The following is a 24,539-nucleotide window of genomic DNA, read 5'->3' as shown; positions in this document are numbered from 1 at the left end:
GAACTTCCAGTAATCTCCGTCTCTTCATCCAGGTGGTAACTGCACAGTCACCTCACTTGGCAATGAGTCAAGTTACACATATGCTTATATATCACAGAACCTGCTAGGGTGTGTGTTGCACGCATAAATAAAATACAAGGAAATGGGTGTGATTGGGTTAAGAATAGTAAAAGATCTGAAAGATTTTGATTTTTCTTTTTTTTTTTTTTAAGATTTATTTATATATTTAAGAGGCAGCACTACAGAGAAAGAGAGAGAGAGAGAGAGAGATCTTCCATCCCCTGGTTTACTCCCCAAATGGCCTCAACGGCCAGAGCTGGGCCAATCCGAAGTCAGAAGCCAGGAGCTTCTTCCAGGTCTCCCACATGGGTGCAGGGGCCCAAGGACTTCGGATATTTTCCACTGCTTCTCCAGGTGCATTAGCAGGGAGCTGGACAGGAAGTAGAGCAGCCGGGACTCGAACTGGCAGCTATATGGGATGCTGGGGTTGCAGGTCTTTTACCCGCCGGCCCCAAGAGCATTAAGAAATACCTGTGAGACAATGAAATGCTGATGCTGAAGAGATTAGACACATAAGTTTGGGGGTCCTGGATAGACAGATGGTAACTGAAAAACAAGAGTAGATGAGGGGCTGGTGTTGTGGCGCCATGGGTTAAGCCTCTGCCTGTGACACCAGTGTACATGAGGGCCAGGTTTCAAATCCCAGCTGCTCTACTACTGACCCAGCTCCCTGCTAATGCACCTGGGAAAACAGAGAAAGATGGGCCAAGTGCTTGGGACCCTGCACCCACATGGGAGACCCAGATGGAGTTGCATGATTCTGGCTTGAGCTTGGCCTGGCCCCAGCCATTGCAGCCCTTAGGAGGAGAGATCCAGCTGATGGAAGACCTCTCTCTCTCTTCTCTCTCTCTGCCTTTCAAATAAATAAGTCTAAAAAAAAAAAAAAAAAGAGTGGATGAGATCACTAGAGTGCAGCGGGTGACCAGGGCAGAGGTCCTGAGAGACCCTGTGGAACCTCCACGTTTGACGGCCAGGTAGAAGGGGCAGAGCTGGCACATGTGACTGGGAGCGAGCAGCCAGAGAGGCAAGAACAAGACATCCAGAGAAAAATGTTTTGAAGAGGTCAGTAGGTCAAAAAGCTGGGGAGACGTTAAATAAAAGAAAGTGCTTACTGGCTGGGGGGTAGGGGTGGGCAGGGCTGTGGCATAGTGGGTTGAGCTACTACCTGCAGCATCAGTATCCCATTTGGGTACCAGTTCGAGTCCCAGCTGCTCCACTTCTGATACAGCTCTCTGCTGGGGCATCTGGGAAAGCAGCAGAAGATGGCTCAACTCCTTGGGCCCCTGCACCTGAGTGGGAAACCCAGATGAAGCTCCTGGCTCCTGGCTCCTGGCTTAGGCCTAGCCCAGCCCCGGCTGTTGCGACCATTTGGGGAATGAACCAGTGGTTAGAAAATCTCTCTCTGTAACTCCCTCTCTCTCATTCTGTAGCTATGACTTTCAAATAAATGAAAATAAATATGGGACCAATGCCATGGCGCAGTAGGTTAATCCTCCACCCATGGCACCGGCATCCCATATGGGCTCTGGTTCTAGTCCCGGCTGCCCCTTTTCCAATCCAGCTCTCTGCTATGGCCTGGGAAAGCAGTAGCAGATGGCCCAAGTGCTTGGGCCCTTGCACCCTCATGGGAGACCGGGAAGAAGCACCTAGCTCCTGGCTTCAGATTGGCCCAGCTCCAGCTGTTTGCAGCCATCTGGGGACTGAACCAGCGGAAGGAAAACCTTTCTTTCTGTCTCTCCCTCTCACTGCTGTAACTCTGCCTTTCAAATAAATAAATATTAAAAATAAAATTAAAAACCGCTTATTGGATTTAGTGAAAAATTTTTTTCTAAAAAAGTTTATTTGAAAGGCAGAAAGATAAAGAGAAATCTTTCATCTTCTGGTTCACTCCCCAAATGCCTGCAACAGCAGGGGCTAGGCCAGAACAAAGCCAGGAGCAAGGAACTCCATCCTGGTCTCCCACATGGGTGCAGGGGCCCAAGTACTCAGGCCATTATCTGCTGCCTTCCCAGGTCCATTAGCAGGAAGCTGGGTCAGAAACGTGGAGTAACCTGGCCTCGAACCAGGCACTCCAAAATGGGACGCAGGCCTCCCAAGCCACAGCTTGACCCACTATGCCATAATGCACATCCCAAATGTGGTTACTGATCTTAATAAGAGGAGACGCAGTGCAGAGCTGGAGTAGGGTGACGGCTGCATTGGAGGCACGCTGGGCTCGCACACTGCACAATTCCAGAAGACGGCTTTCAGACAACAGTGTAACAGTACCCAGGAGGGCAGAGACCCTGGTGGGAACTTGGGATCACTGAGTGACTTAAGAGTACCACCTCCCAGGTGCTCATCTTCAAACACCTGGCCCTCCCCTTACTGACGATGTGAACTTGGCCAAGAGCTCTTACACCTTAGACTCCAAATCTGTGAAAATAACACTAATGCAGTAAGACTTTTGTGAGGAGCAAATAAAACAAATTAGATAAAATGCTTGGCACAGGGGCCAACATCGCAGTGAGTTAAGGACCCCATATTGGAGTGCTGGTTCAAGTCCCGGCTGCTAGGGGCTGGCGCTGTGATGTAGCAGGTTAAGCCTCTGCCTGCAGTGCCGGCACCCCATATGGATGCCAGTTCCAGTCCAGGCTGCTCCACTTCCTATCCAGCTCCCTGCTAATACTCCTGAGAAAGCAGTGGAAGATGGCCCAAGTACTTGGGCCCCTGCACCCATGTGGGAGACCCAGATGAAGCTCCTGGCTTCAACCTAGCTGTTGTGGCCATTTGGGGAGTGAACAGATTGAAGATCTCTCTCTCTCTCTCTCTCTCTCTCTCTCTCTGCCTTTCAAATAAATAAATATTTTTAAAAAAAAGGCCCAGCTGCTACACTTCTTATCCAGCTTCTTGTTCTTGCACTTGGGAAAGCAGCAGGTGATGGCCCAAATATTTGGGTTCCTACCACTCATGTGGGAGACCCGGATGGAGTTCTGGGCTCCTGGCTTCCACCTGACCTGACCTAGTTATTGCAGCCATTTGGGGGGGAACCAGAGGATGAAAGATCCCTTTCTCTGCTTTTTAAATGTTAATAAATAATTCTTTAAAAGAAAGTGTTGGCATATAGTAAGCACCTGATAAATGTTAATACTTTATGAGTTACTTAGACAACTTTCAAGAAGCTTGATTATGAATGGAGGAGAGAGATAAGCCAATAGCCAGACAAGACACAAAAATGAGGGAAACTGACTTTTTTTTTTATAACCGGCTTTGTTGCTTAGGACAGTCTTAGGTTTACAGAAAAGTTGCACAGGGAGTTCCACACACTGGCTTCCCCCACACACTCAGTCTCTTATCTATTAGCAGCTTCCGTTCATGCGATGTGTTTATTAGGATTGATGCACTGATACTGAGTAAAGTTCCTGCCTTCATTTGGGCTCTTTCTTTGTGTTGCTTGGTTCTGTGGATCCTCGCAAATGTGTAATGTCTTGAACTCATCATTTACGCTCGTATGCATGGATTTAAAGTGGTTTTCACCTTTTAATTCCATCTCAAATGAGCTTTCTGCAGCTCCCATGTGCTGTTGTATAAAATAGCTTCAGAAGCCCTGAAATTACCTTCTCCGTCTTTCCAAGGAGACCCCTGGGATCTTTCACTCTCTCTCTGTTTTTGCTTTATCCAGGATGCTAATTATTTGGAATCATACAGCATGTACACTTTTCAGACTGCTTTCTTGCACATCACAATTTCTGTTGTTTTTCAGATTTATTTTTCTTTATTTGAAAATTAGAGTTATGGCTTGGTAGAGGGAGATCTTCCATCCGCTGGTTCACGCCCCCTAAATGGCTGCAGGGGCCCCACTTGGGCCATCTTCTGTGGCTTTCCCAGGCGCATTTGCAGGGAGCTAGATTGGAAGTGGAGCAGCCGGGACTTGAACTCCCTGCTCGTAGGGGATGCTGGAGTTGCAGGCAGTGACCTAACCTGTCGAGCCACAAAACTAGTCCCTTGCAGTTTCTACTGAAGCTCCCTCTGTGACCTTCATGCCTTCTCCCATGAAGACGAAAGGTTCCTCTGTGGTTTTTCACGGCTTCACAGCTCATGTTTCCGGCCAGTGTAGCTGTCCATTCCCCTTCTAAAGGACATCTTGGTTGCTTCCAACTTTTAGAAATCATAACTAAAGCTGCTAAAACACACATATGCAGGGTCTTCTATGGCCACAGTTTCCAAGCAATGGAGTAAATACTGATGAGCGTCATTACTGGATCACATGGTGAGAATCATTCACATTTGTAAGAAGTCACCAAGCTCCCAAAGGGGCTGCACCGTGTTGTGTTCTGACAATCTGCACATGAGAATCCCTGCGGCTCCACGTCCCCGTCTGCACTTGGGGGTGTCGGTGTTCTGGATCTGGGTCGTTCCAGTAGGTGTGTGGCGAGAGCTCTGCTTGCTTTAGTTGGAAATTCCCTGATGACACGCAGTGGAGTCTTCGGTTGCCTGTTTGCCTTCTGTGTCTCTATTTTGATGAGATGTCCGTTAAAGGGTCTGGTCCAGGGTGTCTGTTTTCTTACTGCTGAGTTTTCAGTGAGCCTAAACCACAGTTCTTACGGACACATCTTTTGCAAATATTTTCTTCCAGTCTGGGGCTTGTCCTTTCATTCTCTTGAAAGACCTTTCGCAGAACAGAAAATTTGAATTTTAATGAACTCCAGCTTGTCAGCTCTCTCACGACTTGCACCTTTGGTTTTGCATCTAGAAAGTCATCACTCACTTCCTATGCAGCTTCCTGCTCATGTGCCCGGGAGACAGCAGATGGCGGCCTGTGCACTTGGGTTCCCACCACCCATCTTCCACCCTCTAGATCAGTCTCCAAATAGCCACAACGGCCAGGGCTGGGTGGGACAGAACAGCTAGAAGGAGCTGGGCTTGGCTGTTTCCTGGGTCAGTTAGGCTGGGACCAGACTCTAGCAGGCCAAACAGTTTCTCCTGAGGACAGGCCTTGCCAGGAAGAACAGACACTCTGGAATATTCCAGAATGGTTCCTTTTCCCCTCCCCTTGCCAGAAGCTTGGGGGGATTTTTCTCTGATAAACTACCTGTGAGCACCTGGTGGACTCCAGCAGTCAGCACTCACACGTGTGTGGGAGTCCCGGATGACGGGCTCCCCTGGGTGTTTGTGTCGCCTCAAACTTGCCCACACTGAGCCCCCAGCGACTTGCTGATGTCTGCTCAGTAGTCTCCCACCAGGACTGGTTCCCACTGAGGTTTCAGACACAGGTTTCTGCTTCTGAATCCAGTAATTCATTGTTTTTGCCTGTCAGCCTCTCCAATCTGGGGTCCACGCTTCGTTCTGGGTACAAGAACTAGCTGTTTTCTGGACTAGAGAATCCAGAAAATTCTCACAGAGCCCAACTCTTAAAGGCAAATCAGTTCATCCTTCCATCTTTGCAACTCGTAGATTTATTAGGCACCTGTTAGACACCACGCACTGTGCAAGGGGAGAGAAAGTCTGACGTGAGTCCTGGCTTCAGGAAGCCTACAGTCTGGGGAGCAGACACACACACGCGGGTGTAGCGGGGAACAGCTTACAGAGGACCCGTTCTGTCCCATGCTTCCCGCATGACAGCTGCACCTGACACGTGTGAGACTCGGGCCACAGCTCCAGCTCCCGGGCAGCCTGCTCCCCCTCGGGCTGGCCAGGCCCCTGCCTCCTGTGCGTGATCTTCCGCCGTCAGCTCCTGCCACTTTCACTTCCTTTTCTCTCTATCTCTGAGTCTCCAGACCACTACTTTCCTCAAGCTTTTGTTAATATCACAAACTTCGGTCACTCTTTCACGGAAACACCCAGTCCTGGACGAACCGCACTCTGTCCCTCTCCCTGCACGCAGCTGGGTCTCTGCGTTTCCCCAGGCAGTCTCACATGTTACACTGTGCTACCGCTTCAAGGTTACGCCGCCAGGGCTGCTGTGGTGACACGCGAGGTCAAGCTCTTGCTGGCACACTGCGTGCGTGCTGGTTCTAGTCCCAGCTGCTCCACTTCCCATCCAGCTCCCTGCTAATGCACCCGCGAAAGCAGCAGATGATGGCCCAACTGTTGGCCCGTTGCCACCCACATGGGAGGCCCGGATGGAGTTCCAAGCTCCTGGCTCTGGTTGTGGTCGTTTGGGGAGTGAACCAGTGCATGGAAGAGATCGTTAAATAACTAACTAAATAAATAATTTTTAAAAAATGGTTACATGACCACTGGCCCTTTGAGTCCCCCACTGACCCTGCTAGATCCTCCTGGTCAACCTGCTCCCACCCGCCACACAATGACTGTTCCCATCTCCTCCATCTCCTCTGTTCAAACTCCTAAGCCCTATCCCATTTGCTTGCTCTCAGCAGACGACTTGGCATCCATCTTTGCCAAAGAACTAAACATCACCAAATTTATAAATACCCCCGCAACCGCACCTGTTCTCAGTCCCAGCTCTCCCTCACAGTGGACAGAGGCCCATCTGGTCATGACACCAAATACTGGCAGAGATGTGGAGCAGCTGAAACTTCCAGAAACTGCCGGTGCAAGTTTATACTATTACAAGGAAAACTCTTCTGGAGGTTCTAATGAGACTAAACAGACCTCCACCCTATGACCGAGCAACTCCTTCCAAGGCATTTATCCAAGACAGATAAAAGCATATATCCAAAATACTTGCATAAGATTGTTCACAGGGGCAGGTGTTACGGCACAGGGCCTAAGTCACTGCGTGCCATGTCCACATCCCACATCACGGTGTCACTTAGAGTGCTGGCTCCTCTGCTTCTAACACCTTTTTACTAACGCGCCTGCGAAGGCAGTATAGGATGATCCAAGTATTTGGGTCCCTGCTACCCACTTGGGAGACCCAAATAGTCTTGGCTTCAGCCTGGCCCAGCCCCAACAGTTGCAGACATCTTAAGAGTGAACCAGCAAATGGGCCGGTGCCGTGGCTCACTAGGCTAATCCTCTGCCTTGCGGCGCCGGCACACCGGGTTCCAGTCCCGGTTGGGGCACCAGATTCTGTCCCGGTTGCCCCTCTTCCAGGCCAGCTCTCTGCTGTGGCCAGGGAGTGCAGTGGAGGATGTCCCAAGTACTTGGGCCCTGCACCCGCATGGGAGACCAGGAGAAGCACCTGGCTCCTGCCATCGGATCAGCGCGGTGCGCCGGCCGCAGCGCGCCGGCCGCGGCGGCCATTGGAGGGTGAACCAACGGCAAAGGAAGACCTTTCTCTCTGTCTCTCTCTCTCTCTCACTGTCTACTCTGCCTGCCAAAAAAAAAAAAAAGAGTGAACCAGCAAATGAAAGATTTTTCTCTCCCTCTCTCCCTATCACTCTGCCTTTCAAATAAATAACTTTAAAAAAAAATCTGTGTTTTATTGCATGCAAATTATAATTCAAAGCAAATGCCCACCTCTTACTTTTTAAAATTTTTTTATTTGACAGAGTTAGACAGTGAGAGAGAGACAGAGAGAAAGGTCTTCCTTCCTTTGGTTCACCCCCCAAATGGCCGCTACAGCCAGAGCTATGCCAATCCGAAGCCAGGAGCCAGGTGCTTCTCCTGGTCTCCCATGTGGGTGCAGGGGCCCAAGCACTTGGGCCATCCTCCACTGTCTTCCTGGGCCACAGCAGAGAGCTGGACTGGAAGAGGAACAACCGGGACTAGAACCCGGTGCCCATATGGGATGCAGGCGCCACAGGCGGAGGATTAACCAAGTGAGCCACAGCACCGGCCCCCCCCCCCCCCCGCCTCTTACATTTTTTAAAAAATAAATAAAACCTTTTCAGGTGCTTCTGCATCCTACCACACGGTAAATCTTCCTAGAAAACTGTTATCAGAGACAAAGAAAGCACAATCAGATATCTATATCCTACCGTAATATCCTTAGACAGCCCAAAGTGGCTGCATTTAGCTGACTTGGGCTAACACGCTGTGGCGTGATCCAGTATCTCATGGTGATGGAAACCTGGCAGAGGAAGGCACAGAGTGCAGAGGGCACCACGGACCGATTGCAGTCTTGGGAAGTGACAGTGACATTAGACAAGATTCCGGCTTTGGAAGGAGAAACATTACGTGGACCAGAGCTTGGGCAGAAGTGGTAGAAGGGGTTAGAGCGACCTCTTTTTTCACTGGAGAGGAGTAGGAGTCTCAGCTGTCACAGGCTCAGATGAAGTACAGACAAAGGCAAGTGTGAGGGGGCCTGCCTGGCAATAAGGGGCTCCGTGCAGCGCTCTCCACCCCCGCAGCCCCCTCCCACGCCCAGCCTGCAGACCAAGGGTGCCTGCAGCGGAGGTTCCCGGAAGCACGGGCAGAATGCCAGACCAGCCCTCTGATGCTGAGCTGTTCTGATCCTGCAGTCTCTGCCTCATCTCCCGTCCCCACTCAGCCTCCCGTCCAAATGCTGCTGCCTAAGCAGAAGCTTCTCACTTCAGCCCGAGTCTTAAGCAGCAGAATCACAGCCCAGCCTGTCCCTCCCGTGATTTCAAGCCCTGTCCCTGAGCCATGGCCAACAATAGCAGCTGAGGGCAGTCATGCCTTGGTCGCAGTACCAGTGTTGTACCTCTGTAGCTAATTAGAGGAGGAGGCTTTGTTGGTGTTGCAGCTGTTCTGGAAGCATCTGTAGCTCATATGTAAAGGTGCTTAACTCTAAGGTAGGCCCTGTGTTGAGTGGTTAAATGCTTGATCTTGTTTTGTCCTAACACAAGTCCCCAACTTACCTTCTAGGAGGAGACCGAAATCTGTTGTAAATTTGCTGCTAAAACTTTGTTGTTGTTGTAAGACCTAGTCAGTAAAGAAAAAAAAAGTAGAAGATTCTAGTTAGCTAAAAGTATAAAATAAAAGTCACTCACTCATTAGAGCCGACATGGTAGCATAGCAGGTTAAGCCTCGGCCTGCAGTGCTGACATTCTATATGGGTGCCAGTTCGAGTCCCAGCTGCTCCACTTCCAATCCAGCTCTCTGCCTGGGAAAGCAGCAGAAGATGGCCCAAGTGCTTGGGCCCCCTCACCCATGTGGGAGATCTGGATGAAGCTCCTGGCTCTTGGCTTCAGTCTGGCGCAGCCCTGACCATTACGACCATTTAGGGGAGTGAACCAGTAGATGGAAGCGCTCTCTCTGTCTCTGACTCTCTCTCTCTCTAACTCTACCTCTCAAATACTTACATACATAAATCTCTTTTGGGGCCAGAGCTGTGGCGCAGCAGGTTAAAGCCTCAGCTGCAGTGCCGGCATTGCATATACGCACTGGTTCGAGTCCCAGCTGCTCCTCTTCCAATCCAGCTCTGTGCTACAACCTGGGAAAGCAGTAGAAGATGGCCTAAGTACTTGGGCCCCTGCACATGCATAGGAGATCTGGAAGAAGCTCCTGGCTCCTGGCTTCAGATCAGCTCAGCTCAGCTCAGGCCATTGCAGTCATTTGGAGAATGAACCAGTGGAATGGAAGACTCTCTCTCTCTCTCTCTCTCTGTAACTGTCTTTCAAATCAATAAAATAATTCTTAAAAATAAATAAATACATCTCTTTAAAAAAAGACTTTTGGGGTCTGCGCTGTGGTGCAGCAGGTTAAAGCCCTGGCCTGAAGTGCCAGCATCCCATACGGGCCCCGGGTTCTCGTCCTGGATGCTCCTCTTTCCATCCAGCTCTCTGCTATGGCCTGGGATAGCAGTAGAAGATGGCCCAAGTCCTTGGGCCCCTGCACCCACTTGGGAGACCTGGAAGACTCTCCTGGTTCCTGGCTTCGGATCGGCGCAGCTCTGGCCATTGCAGCCATCTGGGGAGTGCACAGTGGATGCAAGGCCTCTCTCTGTAACTCTGTCTTTCAAATAAACAAAAATAATAATAATAAAAAAAGACTTTCACAGATCATTCTTATCACACCTTTGCACACATTTCCGTTTCTTCCCTTGGCATGGACTTCTAGCCGTGGGACTGTTGAGCCAAAGGGTGCGAGCACATTTAAAGGTTTGAAACCTGTGAGAGCATTGGTGTGGAGGTCACAGACCCCATTGGCAGCCTGGCTTCCAGGCCGCGGCCTCCAGCGCAGCCCGTCTGTGCCCCACCCTCCTTCTCCCTCCTTGGACCACTGACCACTCTCTCCTCTGCCGTCGCTGCTCGCCCCCAGGGCCAGGCCATCTCCCGGCCACAGCCTCCCCAGCACCCCTCCCAGAGGCAGTCTGGGAAAGAGGTCCCCATGCCGCTCCCAGCATTCCCGCTGCGGGCGTGAGGTCAGGACGTGGCCTCACGTCTCTGTCTCTGCGCAGACTCAACCTTCTCACTGGGTCCTTTTTCCCCAGCCAGGCTGAAATACCGGTTCTGCGGACGCACCTCGCTCTTTTTTCCGTTTCCACGCCTTAGCCAGCGTCCCGAGACTGGTAGTCCACACTGTGCCTTTGTGGAAACCAGGAAAAGGTGCCAGTAGGGTACAGGCTTGGATTTCCCTTGGCTCTGTGCCACAGTGCGTTCCCCAGTTGCACGCTGCTTAATGCGGTCTGAGACAAGCCCCTGCTACCCCATCGAGCTGCAGCTCACCGCGGCCTCCCCCGCACAGCAGGTTCAGTGGGCTTTGCGGCTAGGCCTCCTCTGCCTTTAAAAAAATGTTTGTGTATTTGTTTGTTATTTATTTAAAAGGCAGAGAGAGAGGAGAGAAGGAGAGAGAGGCAGAGGGCTCTCCCATTTGCTGCTTCATTCTTCAAATAACCCACAACATCCAGGGTTGGGCCAGGCCAAAGCCAGAAGCCCAAACTCAACCCAGGTCTCCCATGTGGGTGGCAGAGACCCAAATACTTGAGCCATCATCTGCTGCCTCCTAGGGCAGGAACCTGGAATCTGAATCTGAGCCAGGACTTGAACCCAGGCACTCTGATACGGGATATGGTGTCCCAACCCGTGTCCTCACCACTCCCCAAAAAGTCTTGCCCCTTCTTCTGCTTTTTGAAGAATCTCCATTAAAACAGTTCTCTTTATTGATCATTAACTTTAGTGAATGAATGAGTGGGTGGAAGTTGACTTCTTTCATTTTTTTTTAAGATTTATTTATTTATTTGAAAGACAAGGTTACAGAGAGCCGGAGAGCCAGAGGCAGAGAGAGAGAGAGAGAGAGAGAAAGAGAGAGAGGTCTTCCAGCCACTGGTTCACTGCCCAAATGGCCACAGTGGCAGGAGCTGGGCCCATCTGAAGCCAGGAGCCAGGAGCTTCTTCCAGGTCTCCCATGCAGGTGCAGGGGCCCAAGGACTGGAGCCATCTTCCACTGTTTTCCCAGGCCATAGTAAACAGAGCTGGATCGGAAGTGGAGCAGCTGGGACTCAAACCGGCACCCATGTGGGATGCCGGCACTGCAGGAGGAGGATTTACCCTCTACGCCACAGCACCAGCCCCTCAAGTTTCTACCAACTCTAAAATTCTCTTTCCCAATGTGCATTACGTAAATATTTATTAAGCAAATGTGTAATACCCAGCCAAAAGAAAAATCCTTTTATAGATGTGTCTTAAAGGGACATAGATCAATTTGTTTATGGTTTCTCTGAGAAGCAGGCCAGGCGCTGAGTTTTTGGAATCTCTTAAATGTTTTTCTCTGACTCTGGAAACTTTCAGAGATATTTCGGACATCTGGGATGAGCCAGAAGTAAGAGCCTAAGAACTGCTGTAGGCAAGGCTGCCGCAGAGTGGCTGCCTTTTGTCTCATTCAGACACGTCGGCTTGGACAACTTGAAGAAGATCCCTCCTGAGGTTCTCTTGTTTGTGTTCCTGAGATCTGTTCACCAAAGGCACAAGGCATTGTTGCTTCTCTGGGCAGAAGAAAGTTGACCCCGTGTCCTTCCTCTCTCGAGCTTGTCTTAAGTACATGTCGTCCATTTCCTTGGAAGGCGCCAAGTTTCTGAGAAGCAAATGGAAACGGATCTACAGTAGACGATTTTACAAACCAGGTGGATCCCAGTCCCGAGTCTACTAAATTCTTAAATTCTCTTCATAACATAGTATGCCCGTGCATTTCCGAAAGGAAGATCCACATCTTTTTAAGATTCTCCAAGATCCCCGTTTCTCTTCCCAAAAAGCTAAGTAAGAACCACTGGGCTAGAGTTTGGGCCAAAATAGGCCAGAAAATCCAAGAGCTTTAAAGATTACATAACACTCTGGTGCATTCTTTAGGGTTCTGTTAAAGACAGATGACTCAACAGCCACAGATAGACTTTGGGACTGAGCCCCTCTGCCCACATCAGCGGCCCCCTAATCCCTGGGATTTGCTATGCGGACACAGGAAAACCCTCCTGGGGTGGGGGGGTGGGGGGTGGAGACGCTGGATAGCAGAAACCCGGTGCTGAGATGTTGAAACCCTCTGAGGAGCACATCACTATTCCACCACAAGGGGGCACCCGAGGCCCAAGCAGGGGGGACAGGAGCCTCCCGCCTCTGCTCAAACAAACCCAGGCCTAGCAAGCAGAGGGCTCCTTGGGCAGTGAGCCCCAGCTGGGGGCGTCCTCCTTATGCCGCCGGCCCACAAGGCCCTCCTCCCCACCCTGCTGGAGCACAGAGGCTGTCCATGGCTGCTGCTGACGCCCGTCCCTTCCCTAGAGGAGCGCGTGGACCCCCTTCTCCCTAGGGAGTATCTCAGCTGTGGCTGAGCAAAGTAGGCACCTCTGCTCTGCACCTCCCGGCCTTACCCCTGAGCATTACAGGGCCCTGCCCAGCGCTCAGCATCGCTAGCCTAGCTGCAGCATTGTGAGCAGAGTCCTGCAGACGCCCGCCGATGTCACTGCAGTATCTACAGAGCTGGGATCCACAGGGCCAGAGGCTAAGGAAAGCAGGCAGTGGCCAGGGGGGCAAAGGGAAGCACTGCCAAGAGTGGCTGCAGCATGGGCGGGGACTCCAGACTTCCAGGTACTCTCATGAGGGTGCAGTTTGGACCAGAAAGTAAGTTGTAAATCTAAACCCATCGGAAGGGTATGGGCTTATTTGGGGAGGGGGAAAGGGCATATAGGGACTTACAGAAAATCAGAAATAGTTAAATTTGCAAAGCAGCTTAAATCATTGCAGGCCAGGTGGCCATTTGGAGCAGCAGCTAAGACGCCACTTGAGACACCCCCATCCCACGTCAGAGTGCTTGGGTTCAAGTCCAATGCCAGCTTCCTGCTAATGCACATCCTGGGAGGCGGCAGGTGGTAACTCCAGTCCTTGGGTCCCTGTCACCCACGTGGGAGACCCAGATGGAGTGCCCGGCTCCTGGCTTCTGCCTGACCCAGCCCCAGTTGTCGCAGGCATTTAGAGAATGAACTAGCAGATGGAGGATACCTCTATCTTTTTTTCTTTCTCTCTCTTTCTCTCAAATAAATAAATAAAATAAAATTTTTAAATAAAATAAAACTTTAAGGGGCCAGCGTTGTGGTACAGTGGGTTAAGCTGCCACCTGCGACACCGGCATCCCCTACGAATGCCCAGTCCCGGCTACTCTGCGTCCAGTCCATCTCTCTGCTAATGCACCAGGCACCCGGGAAAGCAGCAAAAAATAGCCCCAGTTGGCAGGCATTGCAGGCAGCAGCTTTACCCAATAATGCCACAATGCCGGCCCTGACAGGTGTCCTTTTACCTGCAGATAGGTTTGGAATTGATGAGGCAGCTTTGTACCAGCTTTGCATCTGAGATGACAGCCTTGTTCTTGGAAATTCTTCCCTGGGTTAGAGGTATGTGTTCTAGGTTAGGGTACTGTGTTCAGGAGACGTGTGCAACTGAAAAGGTAGAAAAGCAGGACTGAATCGGCAGGCGCTGTGCTGTGAAGGGCAGCAGGGGGTGCCAGGTGCGGCAGCAGCTCACACGCATGGCCGTGACCTTCCGGGCGCCGTTGTCTGCCTGGGTAGCAGCCAGGCCTGCAGGGCCTCCCGCCCTGTTGCCTCCCCTCCTTCACTTTCGGCAGTTCCTGGGCCAGGCGAGTGTGCAGCGCCTCGGCACTGAGGGCTGGGTCCTTCTGCACGTGGCTGATGTCATCAGGGCTGGAGGCGGAGACAGATTCCAGTGGGTGCTCACTCTTCCTCCGCGCCACACACACACACACCCCTGCACAGGCAACAGCCTTCCCGGGGCTCCCTCCCCGGCGTAAGGTCTAAGCTTGAAAATAGCAGCTCTGGGGCAGGCATCTGGCAGCACGGTGGAGCAGTCAATCAGGCCGCCTGCAGCCCACAGGGAGTGCCTGGCTCCTGCTTCTCGCTCCAGCCTCATGCTGGTGTGCACCCTCAGGAGCAGCCGTGACGGCTCAAATAGCTGGGTGCCTGCCACCTACGGGGGAGACCTGGGCAGGGTTTCAGCTCCTGGCTTCAGTCCTCACCCCACCTCTGGCTGTCGGGGGCATTTGAGGAGTAAATGAGCAGACAGATGATCTCTCTCTCTCTTTTTCTCTCTCATAAATAAATAATTTTTTACAGACTTATTTTTAGGAAGGGAGGGAGACAGGGAAATATTCTTATGTTCTTACAATTGTATCTGAAATACGTGAAATCTTTTCTCTTTATATTAATTAAAATTTTTTTAGAATTTATTTTTATGCATTTGAAAGGCAGAGTTACAGAAAGAGGAGAGACAGAGATCTTACTGGATCGGAAGCAACTGGGACTAGAACCTGCACTCATATGTGATGCTTAGCATTGCAGGCAGCAGCCCAATGCACTGTACCACAATGCAGGCCCTAATAAATAATTTTTTAAATAATAAAAAGGGGCCAGTGTTGTGGCGTGGACAGTAAAGCTGCTGCATCCCATATGGGTGCCAGTTCATGTCCCAGGTGCTCCACTTCCATTCCAGCTCTCTGCTATGGCCTGGGAAAGCAGCAGAAGATGGCCCAAGTGCTTAGACCCCTGCACCCATGTGAGAGGTCCGGATGAAGCTCCTGGCTCCTGGCTTCGTCCTGGCCCAGTTCTGGCCGTTGAGGCCATTTGGGGAGTGAACCAGAGGGTGAAAGACCTCTCTCTCTCTCTCTCTCTCTCTATCTCTATCTCTATCTCTCTCTCTCCTTCTCTGTAACTCTTTCAAATAAATAAATCTTTAAATAATAATAATATGTTCCTATTCCACATCACTCATTTTGGTTATACGTCTGTGGTCAAACCTTAACTTAAAAGAGTCAAAGCTGGGGCCAGTGTCACGGCAGAGCAGGCTAAGCTGCAGTTTGCAAAACTGGTATCTCAGGTGGGCGCTGATTCCAGTCCTGGCTGCTCCACTTCCAATCCAGCTCCCTGCTAATGTACCTGGGAAAGCAGCAGAAGGTGGTCCATGTGGGAGACCTGATGGAAGTCCAGGCTCCTGACCTTGGCCTGGCCCAGCCCCAGTCATTGCAACCATTTGGTTGTTGATCCAGCAGGTAGAAGATCCTCTCTCTCTCTCTCTGCCCTTCAAATAAATAAATACATCTTTTTTTTTTTTTTAAAGAGAAAATCAAAGTGATGAAGCAAATCAAACTCCTGCTAATTTTCAAATAGCTTTGTCACTGGGATTATCTGTGTGTATTTATTACTTAAAGTTTTTGTGATACCTAAAAGAACTTGACATAGTAGAATTATAGATTAGCCTCATTATTCTATTTAAAATGTATGATTGAAAAAATAAGAGAATACATATGGTTGATTTTCAGCTAATGATTCTAAGTTGAAGGGTGCGAAAGATGTTCACTGTTAACAGAATTATAATGTTTGAGGGAATTTAAGATCTACTTTATATAAACATTTATCAGGCTTACTAAGAGTGTTTAAGTATTTAGGAAGGTTTTTCCTATTAATCAGAAGTCTGCCTAGTCACACATCTAACTAAAAAGAAAATCAAATGCATTAAATTCAGATAAGTAGTTTAAAATATTTAAGGGAATTCAGTGAACTATGTTTTATGTTTTTTATTTATTTATTTTTAGGATTTTTTTAAAGATTTATTTATTTATTTGAAAGGTAGAGTTACAGAGAGGCAGAGAGAGAAAGGTCTTCTATCCGCTAGTTCACTCCCCAATTGGCCGCAATGGCCAGCACTGCGCAGATCCAAAGCCAGGAACCAGGAGATTCTTCCAGGTTTCCTATTTGGGTACAGGGTCCAAAGGACTTGGGCCATCTTCTACTGCTTTCCCAGGCCATAGCCACAGCCGGCCCCTGTTTTATGTTTTTTTTTGTTTGTTTGTTTGTTTGTTTGTTTGTTTTAAAGATGGAATACTTTATTCTCTGAAAGGCGTCATGAAAGAGAGAGGAGAGACCGAAAGAGGTCTTCCATCGCTGGTTCACTCCCCAGACGGCCGCAACAGTCGAGTCGGGCCAGGTAGAAACCAAGAGTTAGGAGCTCCAGCCGGGCTCCCTGCCGTGAATGGCTGGGGCCCAAGCACCTGGTCCCCGGAAGCTGGATCAGAAGCAGAGCAGCCAGGACCAGCACCAGCGCCAGCGTTGCAAGTGACTTAACCCCCCGGGCCACAATACCGACACCCAGGGGGCTATATTTATAATAGAATGGATTGTTGATGGGATTCTGATTATTCTACTTGAGTTCGTCAAACTTTACTTTTAAAAAGTGGAGAAGATTGTCTTTGTTCTAATACATTCTAAACAATACAACAAAATCTGTAGATTGAAGCTAAAAAAAAAAAAGCAAAAGAGTAAGATTTTTCATATTTTATTACATTCAGAATAGAACCACAAAATTTAAAATTTGACCTTAAAATGAGCAGCGCTAAATTTTAAAACTGGCTACTTTAATAAGCTAACATTTGTTTAAAATTCCAGCAACTCGGTACAGACTGCATTTCTGTGCCCGTAACTAGCAGAACACAGAGACCGGCAACTCTCTGAGCACGGCAGCTGTCCTGTTGCTCTGCGGCTGGGATGCTGCTTGGGACGCCCACGTGACGTATCAGAGCGCCTGGGCTCCACTTCCCATCCCAGCTTCTGGGACTGAGTTCCAGGCTCTTGGCTTCAGCCTGGCCCGGCTCCAGCTGTTGCAGGCATTTGGAATGAAGCAGCAGATGGCTTTGTCTATCTTCATCTCTGTCTCCCAGCCTTTCAAATAATTTTTTTTAATTAATAAAAAGAAAATGTAATGGAGTCTTCTGGAGCCCAGAAGTGTCCACGCCGCCCCTCCCAAAGCACCCATTGGTTACTCTGAGTGCTAATAAAGGTGAGGCTTATCCCATATGCCCCCTCCTACTGAATGTCTTCTCCCTTTCCCTGCCACTCTGAGCTCCGTTCCACTGCAGGAATCCATGCTGTCACAGTGCCCTAGGCCCGGGGCGAGGAGGAGAGGCGCTGGAGCTGGGGTCCATCATCCCCAGTGAAGGGTCACTGGCGCCTGCTCCACATCCAGCCCGTGCAGGGTGTGCACTCGCGTTCCTGGATGGGACAGCTCTCATCTGCTCTAGGAGGTAACCTCAGACTCTCAGGGGTTCAGCCACTGGTCCAGCTAGCGAGAATACAAAGAGGGATGATCCTGGACACAATGCAGGTGGCACAGGTTCACCCTCAATAGTCCTCCACTTTCTGATCCATCCTGAGCCCCTCTCCCCCTGCAGCGTCCTCTGACCCCACCTGCCGTCAGGCCCCTGCCTGTGCCTGTCACCCACACCATCCTGAAGTAACACCTTGACAGTAGGGACTCCATCTTGGAGCACCTGAGACTGAGACGCCATCTTGAGAAATCACACACATGCACACACACACCACCATCATGAGACTCTGGTCTGGAACTATGATCTAAAGCACTCAGACAACAGCAGTCCACTACATCGCACTTGGCAAAGCACAAACACCCCCTAGCATGATTGCTCAAGCTGGGAAGCGGATAGGCTGCACCTGGGCTAATGACAAAAACGTAATTTGTCTATGTCCTACCTATGATTTAATCCAATGATAATACCTATGCTTACTGTCAAGAATCTAACTGAAATTGTTAAAATTATAACTGGTATTGTTAAGATTATAATCGATATTAGTTTTTTTAAGATTTATTTATTTGAGAGGTAGAGTTACAGACAGTGAGAGGGAGAGATTAGAGGGAAAGGTCTTCGGTCAGTTGGTTCACTCCCGAATGGCCAAAATGGCTGGAGCCGCACCAATCTGAAAGCCAGGAGCCAGGAGCTTCTTCCCGGTCTGCCATGCGGGTACAGGGGCCCAAGGACTTGGGCCATCTACTACTGCTTTCCCAGGCCATAGCAGAGAGCTGGATTGGAAGAGGAGCAGCCAGGACTAGAACCAGCGCCCATATGGGATGCCAGCACCGCAGGTGGAGGATTAACCTACTGCACCACAGCGCTGGCCCCTAGTTTTGCAAAGGCTTTAGGTCGTCTTGACCCTAGTAATCATGGATTCCCCCCCGATCCTAGCAACCATGTATTCCCCCTTCCACTTTTTGTGTTTTTTGCCTTTTGCCTGTTGCTTCAGGCTTCATGGTCAAGAGTTCTTTAGGGTATGAGCTGCTGTCCACTGTGGGCAATAAAGGACCCTCAAATTCCATCAGTGTGTGGTGCTCCTCTGTTTGCCCTCGCTCAGGTACAACAATCCCGTGGTTCTGGCTGACTTGTGGGTAAAAGAGAAGGGAGAGGGTTCCCAGGGCCCCCAGCCCTTGGGGGTACCTGTCCCCTTCAGGAGGTCCCCAGGCCTCTGCAGCGGTGGAGGGACAGAGGAAGCAGCTGTGGGAAATGGCGCTGCCCCTGCCCCCACCCACTCACTCTCCCAGCCAAGGCAGCAGGAGCACGGGAAGCGTGAGTCAGACAGGTTTCCGCCTGTGGCACAGATCACACCCTCCATGTGACTTCAGATAAGTCTGGGGAGAGCCCCAGCAGCAGCCCGCAGGGTGCCATAGCAACACACCCACACCGCAAGGCGTCACCTTCCAGCTCCGGAGAAAACAGTCACTCCTTCACAGGCAGCATGCTGCCTGGCCCGTGGACACTTGGAAAATGAAATTCTGCTTATGATGGCATCAAAAGGGGTAACAGCTAATCCCTAACAAATTTAGCAAGCCAGCGCAGGACTCACACTGGAACTACCAAACATTGTGGAGAGGCATTAAAGGGGTGCTAAATAAACAGAAAGACATCTGTGTTCGCAGTTTGCAAGACTTGATACTGTTAAGGTGGAAATACCCCCCAGTCTCCTCCACGGAGCCAAAGCGATCTCTATCAAAATTACAACTGCCTTTTTTTTTTTCTTGCAGAAATGTACACACTGATCCTAAAATTCATATGGAAATGCAAGAGACACAGAATAACCAAAATAATCTTAAAAAGAACAGAGTGGACCGGCGCCGTGCCTCACTAGGCTAATCCTCCACCTGCGGCGTCAGCACCCCGGCTTCTAGTCCTGGTTGGGGCACCGGATTCTGTCCCAGTTGCTCCTCTTCCAGGCCAGCTCTCTGCTGTAGCCGGGAAGGCAGTGGAGGATGGCCCAGGTCCTTGGACCCAGCACCCGCATGGGAGAACAGGAGGAAGCACCTGGCTCCTGGTTTTGGATCAGCACAGCGTGCCGGCCATAGCAGCCATTTAGGGGGTGAACCAACGGAAGGAAGACCTTTCTCTCTGTCTCCCTCTCTCACTGTCTAACTCTGCCTGTCAAAAAAAAAAAAAAAAAAAAAAAAAAAAAAAAAAAGGAACAGACTGGGCAACTCATATCATCTCAAAACTTACTACAAAGCTACAGTACTCTGGTACAGTGGTTTAGCCACACAGCTGGTATCCCATACAGACACTGGTTCATGTCCCTGCTGCTCCATTTCCAATCCAGCTCTCTGCTTGCTGGTGTGTCTGAGACAGCAGAGGAAGATGACTCAGTCCTTGGACCCCTGCCTCCCACGTGGGAGACCCAGATGGAGTTCCAGGTTCCTGGATTTGACCTGGCCATTACAGGAGTGAACCGATGGATGCAAGATCGATTCTCTCTCTCTCTCTCTCTCTCTAACTTTGCCTTTCAGATAAATAAATCTTAAAAAAATAAAAATAAAAAGCTACAATATTCAACACCATGGTACTGAGGCAGGTGTTGTGGCCCAGAGGTGTTAAGCCACAGCTTGGGACATCCACATCCACAGTGAATGGTGGTTCAAGTCCCAGCTACTCCACTTCTGACCCAGCTTCCTGTTAATGCACCTGAGAAGTAGCAGATGATGGTCCAAGTGCTAGGGTCCCTGCCACCCACATGGGAGACCCAAATGGAGTTCTGGGCTCCTGTCCTTGGCCTGGTCCAGCTGTTGAGGGCATTTGGGGAGTGAACCAGCAGATGAAAGATTTCTCTCTCCCTCTCTGTGTCATTCTGCCTTTCAAATAAATTAATTAAACATATTTTAAAATAAATGGAAAATAATTTTTTAAAAATATTGTGCTACTAACATGATGGACATACTCAGATCATTGAGATGGGACGGAGAGTCCAGGAATCAACCCATCAATCTGTGTTCGGTTGATTTCAACAAGAGAACCAAGACCATTCAATGGGAAAAGAATTACTCTTCCAGTAAGTAGTTCTGAGACATTCACAAAAGAATTATGTGAATTCTACCTAAAACCAAATAGGAAACTCAAAGTAGATCAAAGAACCAAAGGTAAAAGTTAAAACTATAAAAATCTTACGTGAAACTTTTGAAATTCTGTATGACTTGGCCGGCGCCGAGGCTCACTAGGCTAATCCTCCGCCTTGCGGCACCGGCACACCGGGTTCTAGTCCTGGTTGGGCGCCGGATTCTGTCCTGGTTGCCCCTCTTCCAGGCCAGCTCTCTGCTGTGGCCAGGGAGTGCAGTGGAGGATGGCCCAAGTACTTGGGTCCTGCACCCCATGGGAGACCAGGATAAGTACCTGGCTCCTGCCATTGGATCAGCGTGGTGCGCCAGCCACAGCGCGCTGGCCACGGCGGCCATTGGAGGGTGAACCAAGGGCAAAAGGAAAACCTTTCTCTCTGTCTTTCTCTCTCTCTCACTGTCCACTACTCTGCCTGTCAAAAAAAAAAAAAAAAAAGAAAGAAAGAAAGAAAGAAAGAAAGAAAGAAAGAAAGAAAGAAAGAAATTCTGTATGACTTTGAATTAGGCAACAGTTCCTTAATATGACACCAAAAGCACAAGCAACAAAAGGAAAATGAGATAAATTAAGTTAGACTTTAGGGCCTGCATTGGTGGCATAGCCATGTCCCAGATCCAGCTCCCTGCTCATGGGTAAAGCAGCAGAAGACGGCCCAGGTGCTTGGGCCATTGCCACCCAAGTGAGAGTATTAGAAGAAGCTCCCGGTTCCTGGCTTCTGCTTGGCCCAGCGCTGGCCCTTGTTGCCATTTGGTGGAGTGAATTAACGGATGGAAGATTCTCTCTCTCCCTCTTTCTCTTTCTCTTGCTTCCCCCCTCTCTCTCCCTCTCCCTCACCCTCTCCCTCTCCCTCTTCCCATCTGTCTGTAGCTCTAACTTTCGAATACATAAATAAGTCTTTAAAAAAATTTTGACTTCAGGAAAATTTGAAACTTTTATGCATCAAAGGACACTACTCACAAAATAAGAGACAATCTGCGGAATGGAAGAAAATATTTGTAAATCACGTATCTGATAAATGTCTGGTATCCAGAATACATTCTTTTTTAAAGATTTATTTATTTATTTGAAAGGCAGAGTTATAGAGAGGCAAAGGCAAAGAGAAAGAGAGAGAGAGAGAGAGAGAGAGAGAGAGAGAGATGTCTTCCACCCGCTGGTTCACTCCCCAAATGGCCACAACGGCCAGAGGTGAGCTAATCCAGAGCCTGGGGCCAGGAGCTTCCTCCAGGTCTCCCATGTGGGTGCAAGGACTTGAGCCATCTTCTGCTGCTTCCCCAGGCCATAGCAGAGAGCTGGATCAGAAGCGGAGCAGCCGGGACCCGAACCTGCGCCTATATGGGATGCTGTCACAGCAGGCGGCGGCCCCTCTAGAATACATAAAAAAAAAAAAAAAAAAAAAAAAAAAAAACTCCTGCCACTCAAGACTAACAAAGAAAAATACACAGTTTGTACAAGTAAGATATGGGCAAAGGTCTGAAACACACATTTCTACCAAGAAGCACATGCCTGAGGGACAAGCCCCTGAGAAGCTGAGCTCACTGCTAGTCATAGGGAAATACAAATCAAAACCACAATGAGACTCCACTTCACCCCAGCAGAGCAACTGAAAACCAGCAGCCAACGTGCGTCGGCAAGCACGCGGGGAACTGGCACCCTCACGCTCTCCTGGTGGAAACGTAAAAGGCGCAGTTGCTATGGAAAACAGTTGTCAGTTCCCCAAATAGCTAAAGACAGAGGCACCATTTGACCCAGCAATTCCACCGGTGGTGTATGTATATATCACCAAGAGAAATCAAAGCTCCATTTACACAAAAACCTGGGCATGAAGGTCACTAGCCGCATTGCGTAGAATGACTGCAAAGAGGAAACCACACAAATGGCCAGCAGCTGAGAAATGGGAAACTGCTCAGTGCAATATCATTTCAGCCATCCAAAGGAATGAGGTGCTCTCGCAGGCTACCACGTGGCTGCAGCACCCTGAAGAGAAAGGCGGCTGACACAGAAGTCACACGATGTGGGAGTGCGTTCACGGGAAACATCACCACCAGGCAAATCCACAGCGGCGGAACACAGCGCGGTGGTTGCCGGAGAAAAGGGCAGGGGGAGATGGGAGAGTGACTGTCAGCGCGTGCGAGGCTTCCCTGAGGGGAAATGGAACTGTTCTGGGATTAGACAGTGGGGAGATTTGCACATCTTTTTGAACACACTGAACATCATGGAATTGCCCACTTTTAAATGATTCACTTTATCCTAATAAGTATAATCAAAAGGCTGCATGCACCAGGAAGTCCTTCATTCTCAGCTGGGAGTCGGTGCAGTCCGAGGGAGCCATCGAGTGCTGAGGCAGAAGGAATGCAGGAGCCACTGGAGTCCCAGCTGTCATCGGGCAGGTGAAGCCAGGGACAGACCCTCCACGGTGCTGATGAACCGTGTCTCAAGGCAGCCACATGATTGGCAGAGCCCATGTACCCATTCAAACCTCAGCGGGCTTCAGGAAGACCAACTCTGAGGGGTGGGGGAGTTAGTGCTGACACAAGGATAAAAACATTATTCCGGGACGGCGCTATGGCGCAGCGAGTTAAACTGTTACCTGCAGTGCTAGCTGCCTACAGGGGCAGGTTCGAGTCTCAGATGCTCCATTTCCCATCCAGCTCCCTGCTAATGCACCTGGGAAAGCAGCAGAAGATGGCCCTAGTGCTTGGGCCCCTGCCACCCACGTGGGAGACCCAGATGAAGCTCCTGGCTTCTGGCTTCAGCCTGGGCCAGCTCGGGATGATGAGACCTTTTGGGGAGTGAACCAGTAAATGAAAGATTTTCTCTCTCTCTCTCTCTCTGTAACTCTGCCTTCAAATAAATAAATAAATCTTAAAACAACGTCATTAGCCATGGGCAGGCATTTGGCCTAGTGGTTAATCTGCCCACGTCCCGTCGGAGTACCCGGGTTTGACACCCAGCTCTGGCTCCTGACCCCAGCTTCCTGCTGATGCACACCCTGGAACTTGAGCCCCTGCCACCCATGTGGGAGATCTGAATGGAGTTCTTGGCTCCTGGTTTCTGCCTGGCCCAGCTCTGGCTGTTGCAGCCATGTGGCCATCTGGGAAGGGACCCAGTAGATGGAAAATCTCTCTATCTCTGTCTCTGTCTCTCTCTCTCTCTCCCTGCCTTTCAAATAAATAAACTTTTTAAAAAAGTATCTGATCAGCTCTCTGCTAATGGCTTGGGAAAGCAGTAGAAGATGGCCCAAGTCGTGGGAGACCCAGAAGAAGCTCCTGGGTCCTGGCTTCGGATCGGTCCAGCTCTGGCCATTGTGGCCATCTGGGAGTGAACCAGCGGATGGAAGACCTCTCTCTCTCTCTCTGTCTCTCTCTCTCTGTCTCTCTCTCTCTGTAACTCTGTTTCTCAAATAAACAAATCTTTTTTAAAAAAGTAAATACAGATTTAAAAAGACAAACAGCCAACCACCACGGCAAGAGGCTGTGCCTCACCAAGAAGCGGAGGAGCACCCCCTGAGCTGGCAGTTGGAGGCTGAGTGGAGAGGCTGACCGGCTGCCGGGAGACGGGCGCGCTCGATCCACTGCTGCTGGGAGCGTGAGCTGGTAGAGCAGCTTTGGAGGGCAGCTCGAGTCTATTAAAGCGAAAACGGTGCCTACTCCGTGACTCAGCGCTTCCGACACCCGGTCTGTACTCCAGAGAGACACTCCCACATGCGCAAGGAGGTTAGCATGTTTATGCAACACTATTTGCATAATGAAATGCTGGGAGTAGCCTAAGTGTTCATGAATAGGATCAGGGCTAAAAGTCTCTGTCCACCATTCTCTATTTAACAAAGTGGGTAATCCTGTATTATAAAGGGAAAAGACAATTTATTGGATTTTTCACTTAGGTATGTATTTATTTTTAAATATTTATCTATTTATTTTGAAAGACAGAGTTGTAGAGAGAGGGAGAGTCAGAAAGAAAGAGAGATCTTCCATTCACTGGTT

The 24,539-nt window shown here is 49.8% G+C and overlaps 1 long non-coding RNA gene across 2 annotated transcripts; it reads right to left on the bottom strand.

Moving 5' to 3' along the window:
* Positions 1 to 3,052: 3,052 nt before the first annotated feature.
* Positions 3,053 to 24,184, bottom strand: LOC138843859 (uncharacterized). Of its 2 annotated transcripts, XR_011378980.1 has the most exons (5): positions 24,042 to 24,184; positions 13,630 to 13,768; positions 9,927 to 11,922; positions 8,769 to 8,832; positions 3,053 to 4,708 (listed from the first exon to the last, which is right to left on the bottom strand). It is a non-coding gene; the product is annotated as an uncharacterized lncRNA (long non-coding RNA). The 2 variants fall into 2 exon arrangements; XR_011378981.1 differs by lacking the exon at positions 13,630 to 13,768 and having other exon boundaries at positions 3,054 to 4,708.
* Between the last annotated feature and the right edge of the window lie 355 nt (positions 24,185 to 24,539).

Source organism: Oryctolagus cuniculus, chromosome 9 (genome assembly GCF_964237555.1).
Source record: "Oryctolagus cuniculus chromosome 9, mOryCun1.1, whole genome shotgun sequence".
In the NCBI taxonomy this organism is placed as follows: domain Eukaryota; kingdom Metazoa; phylum Chordata; class Mammalia; order Lagomorpha; family Leporidae; genus Oryctolagus; species Oryctolagus cuniculus.
The sequence above is the reverse complement of the archived record's forward strand: the minus strand, read 5'-3'. Positions and strand labels throughout refer to the sequence as shown.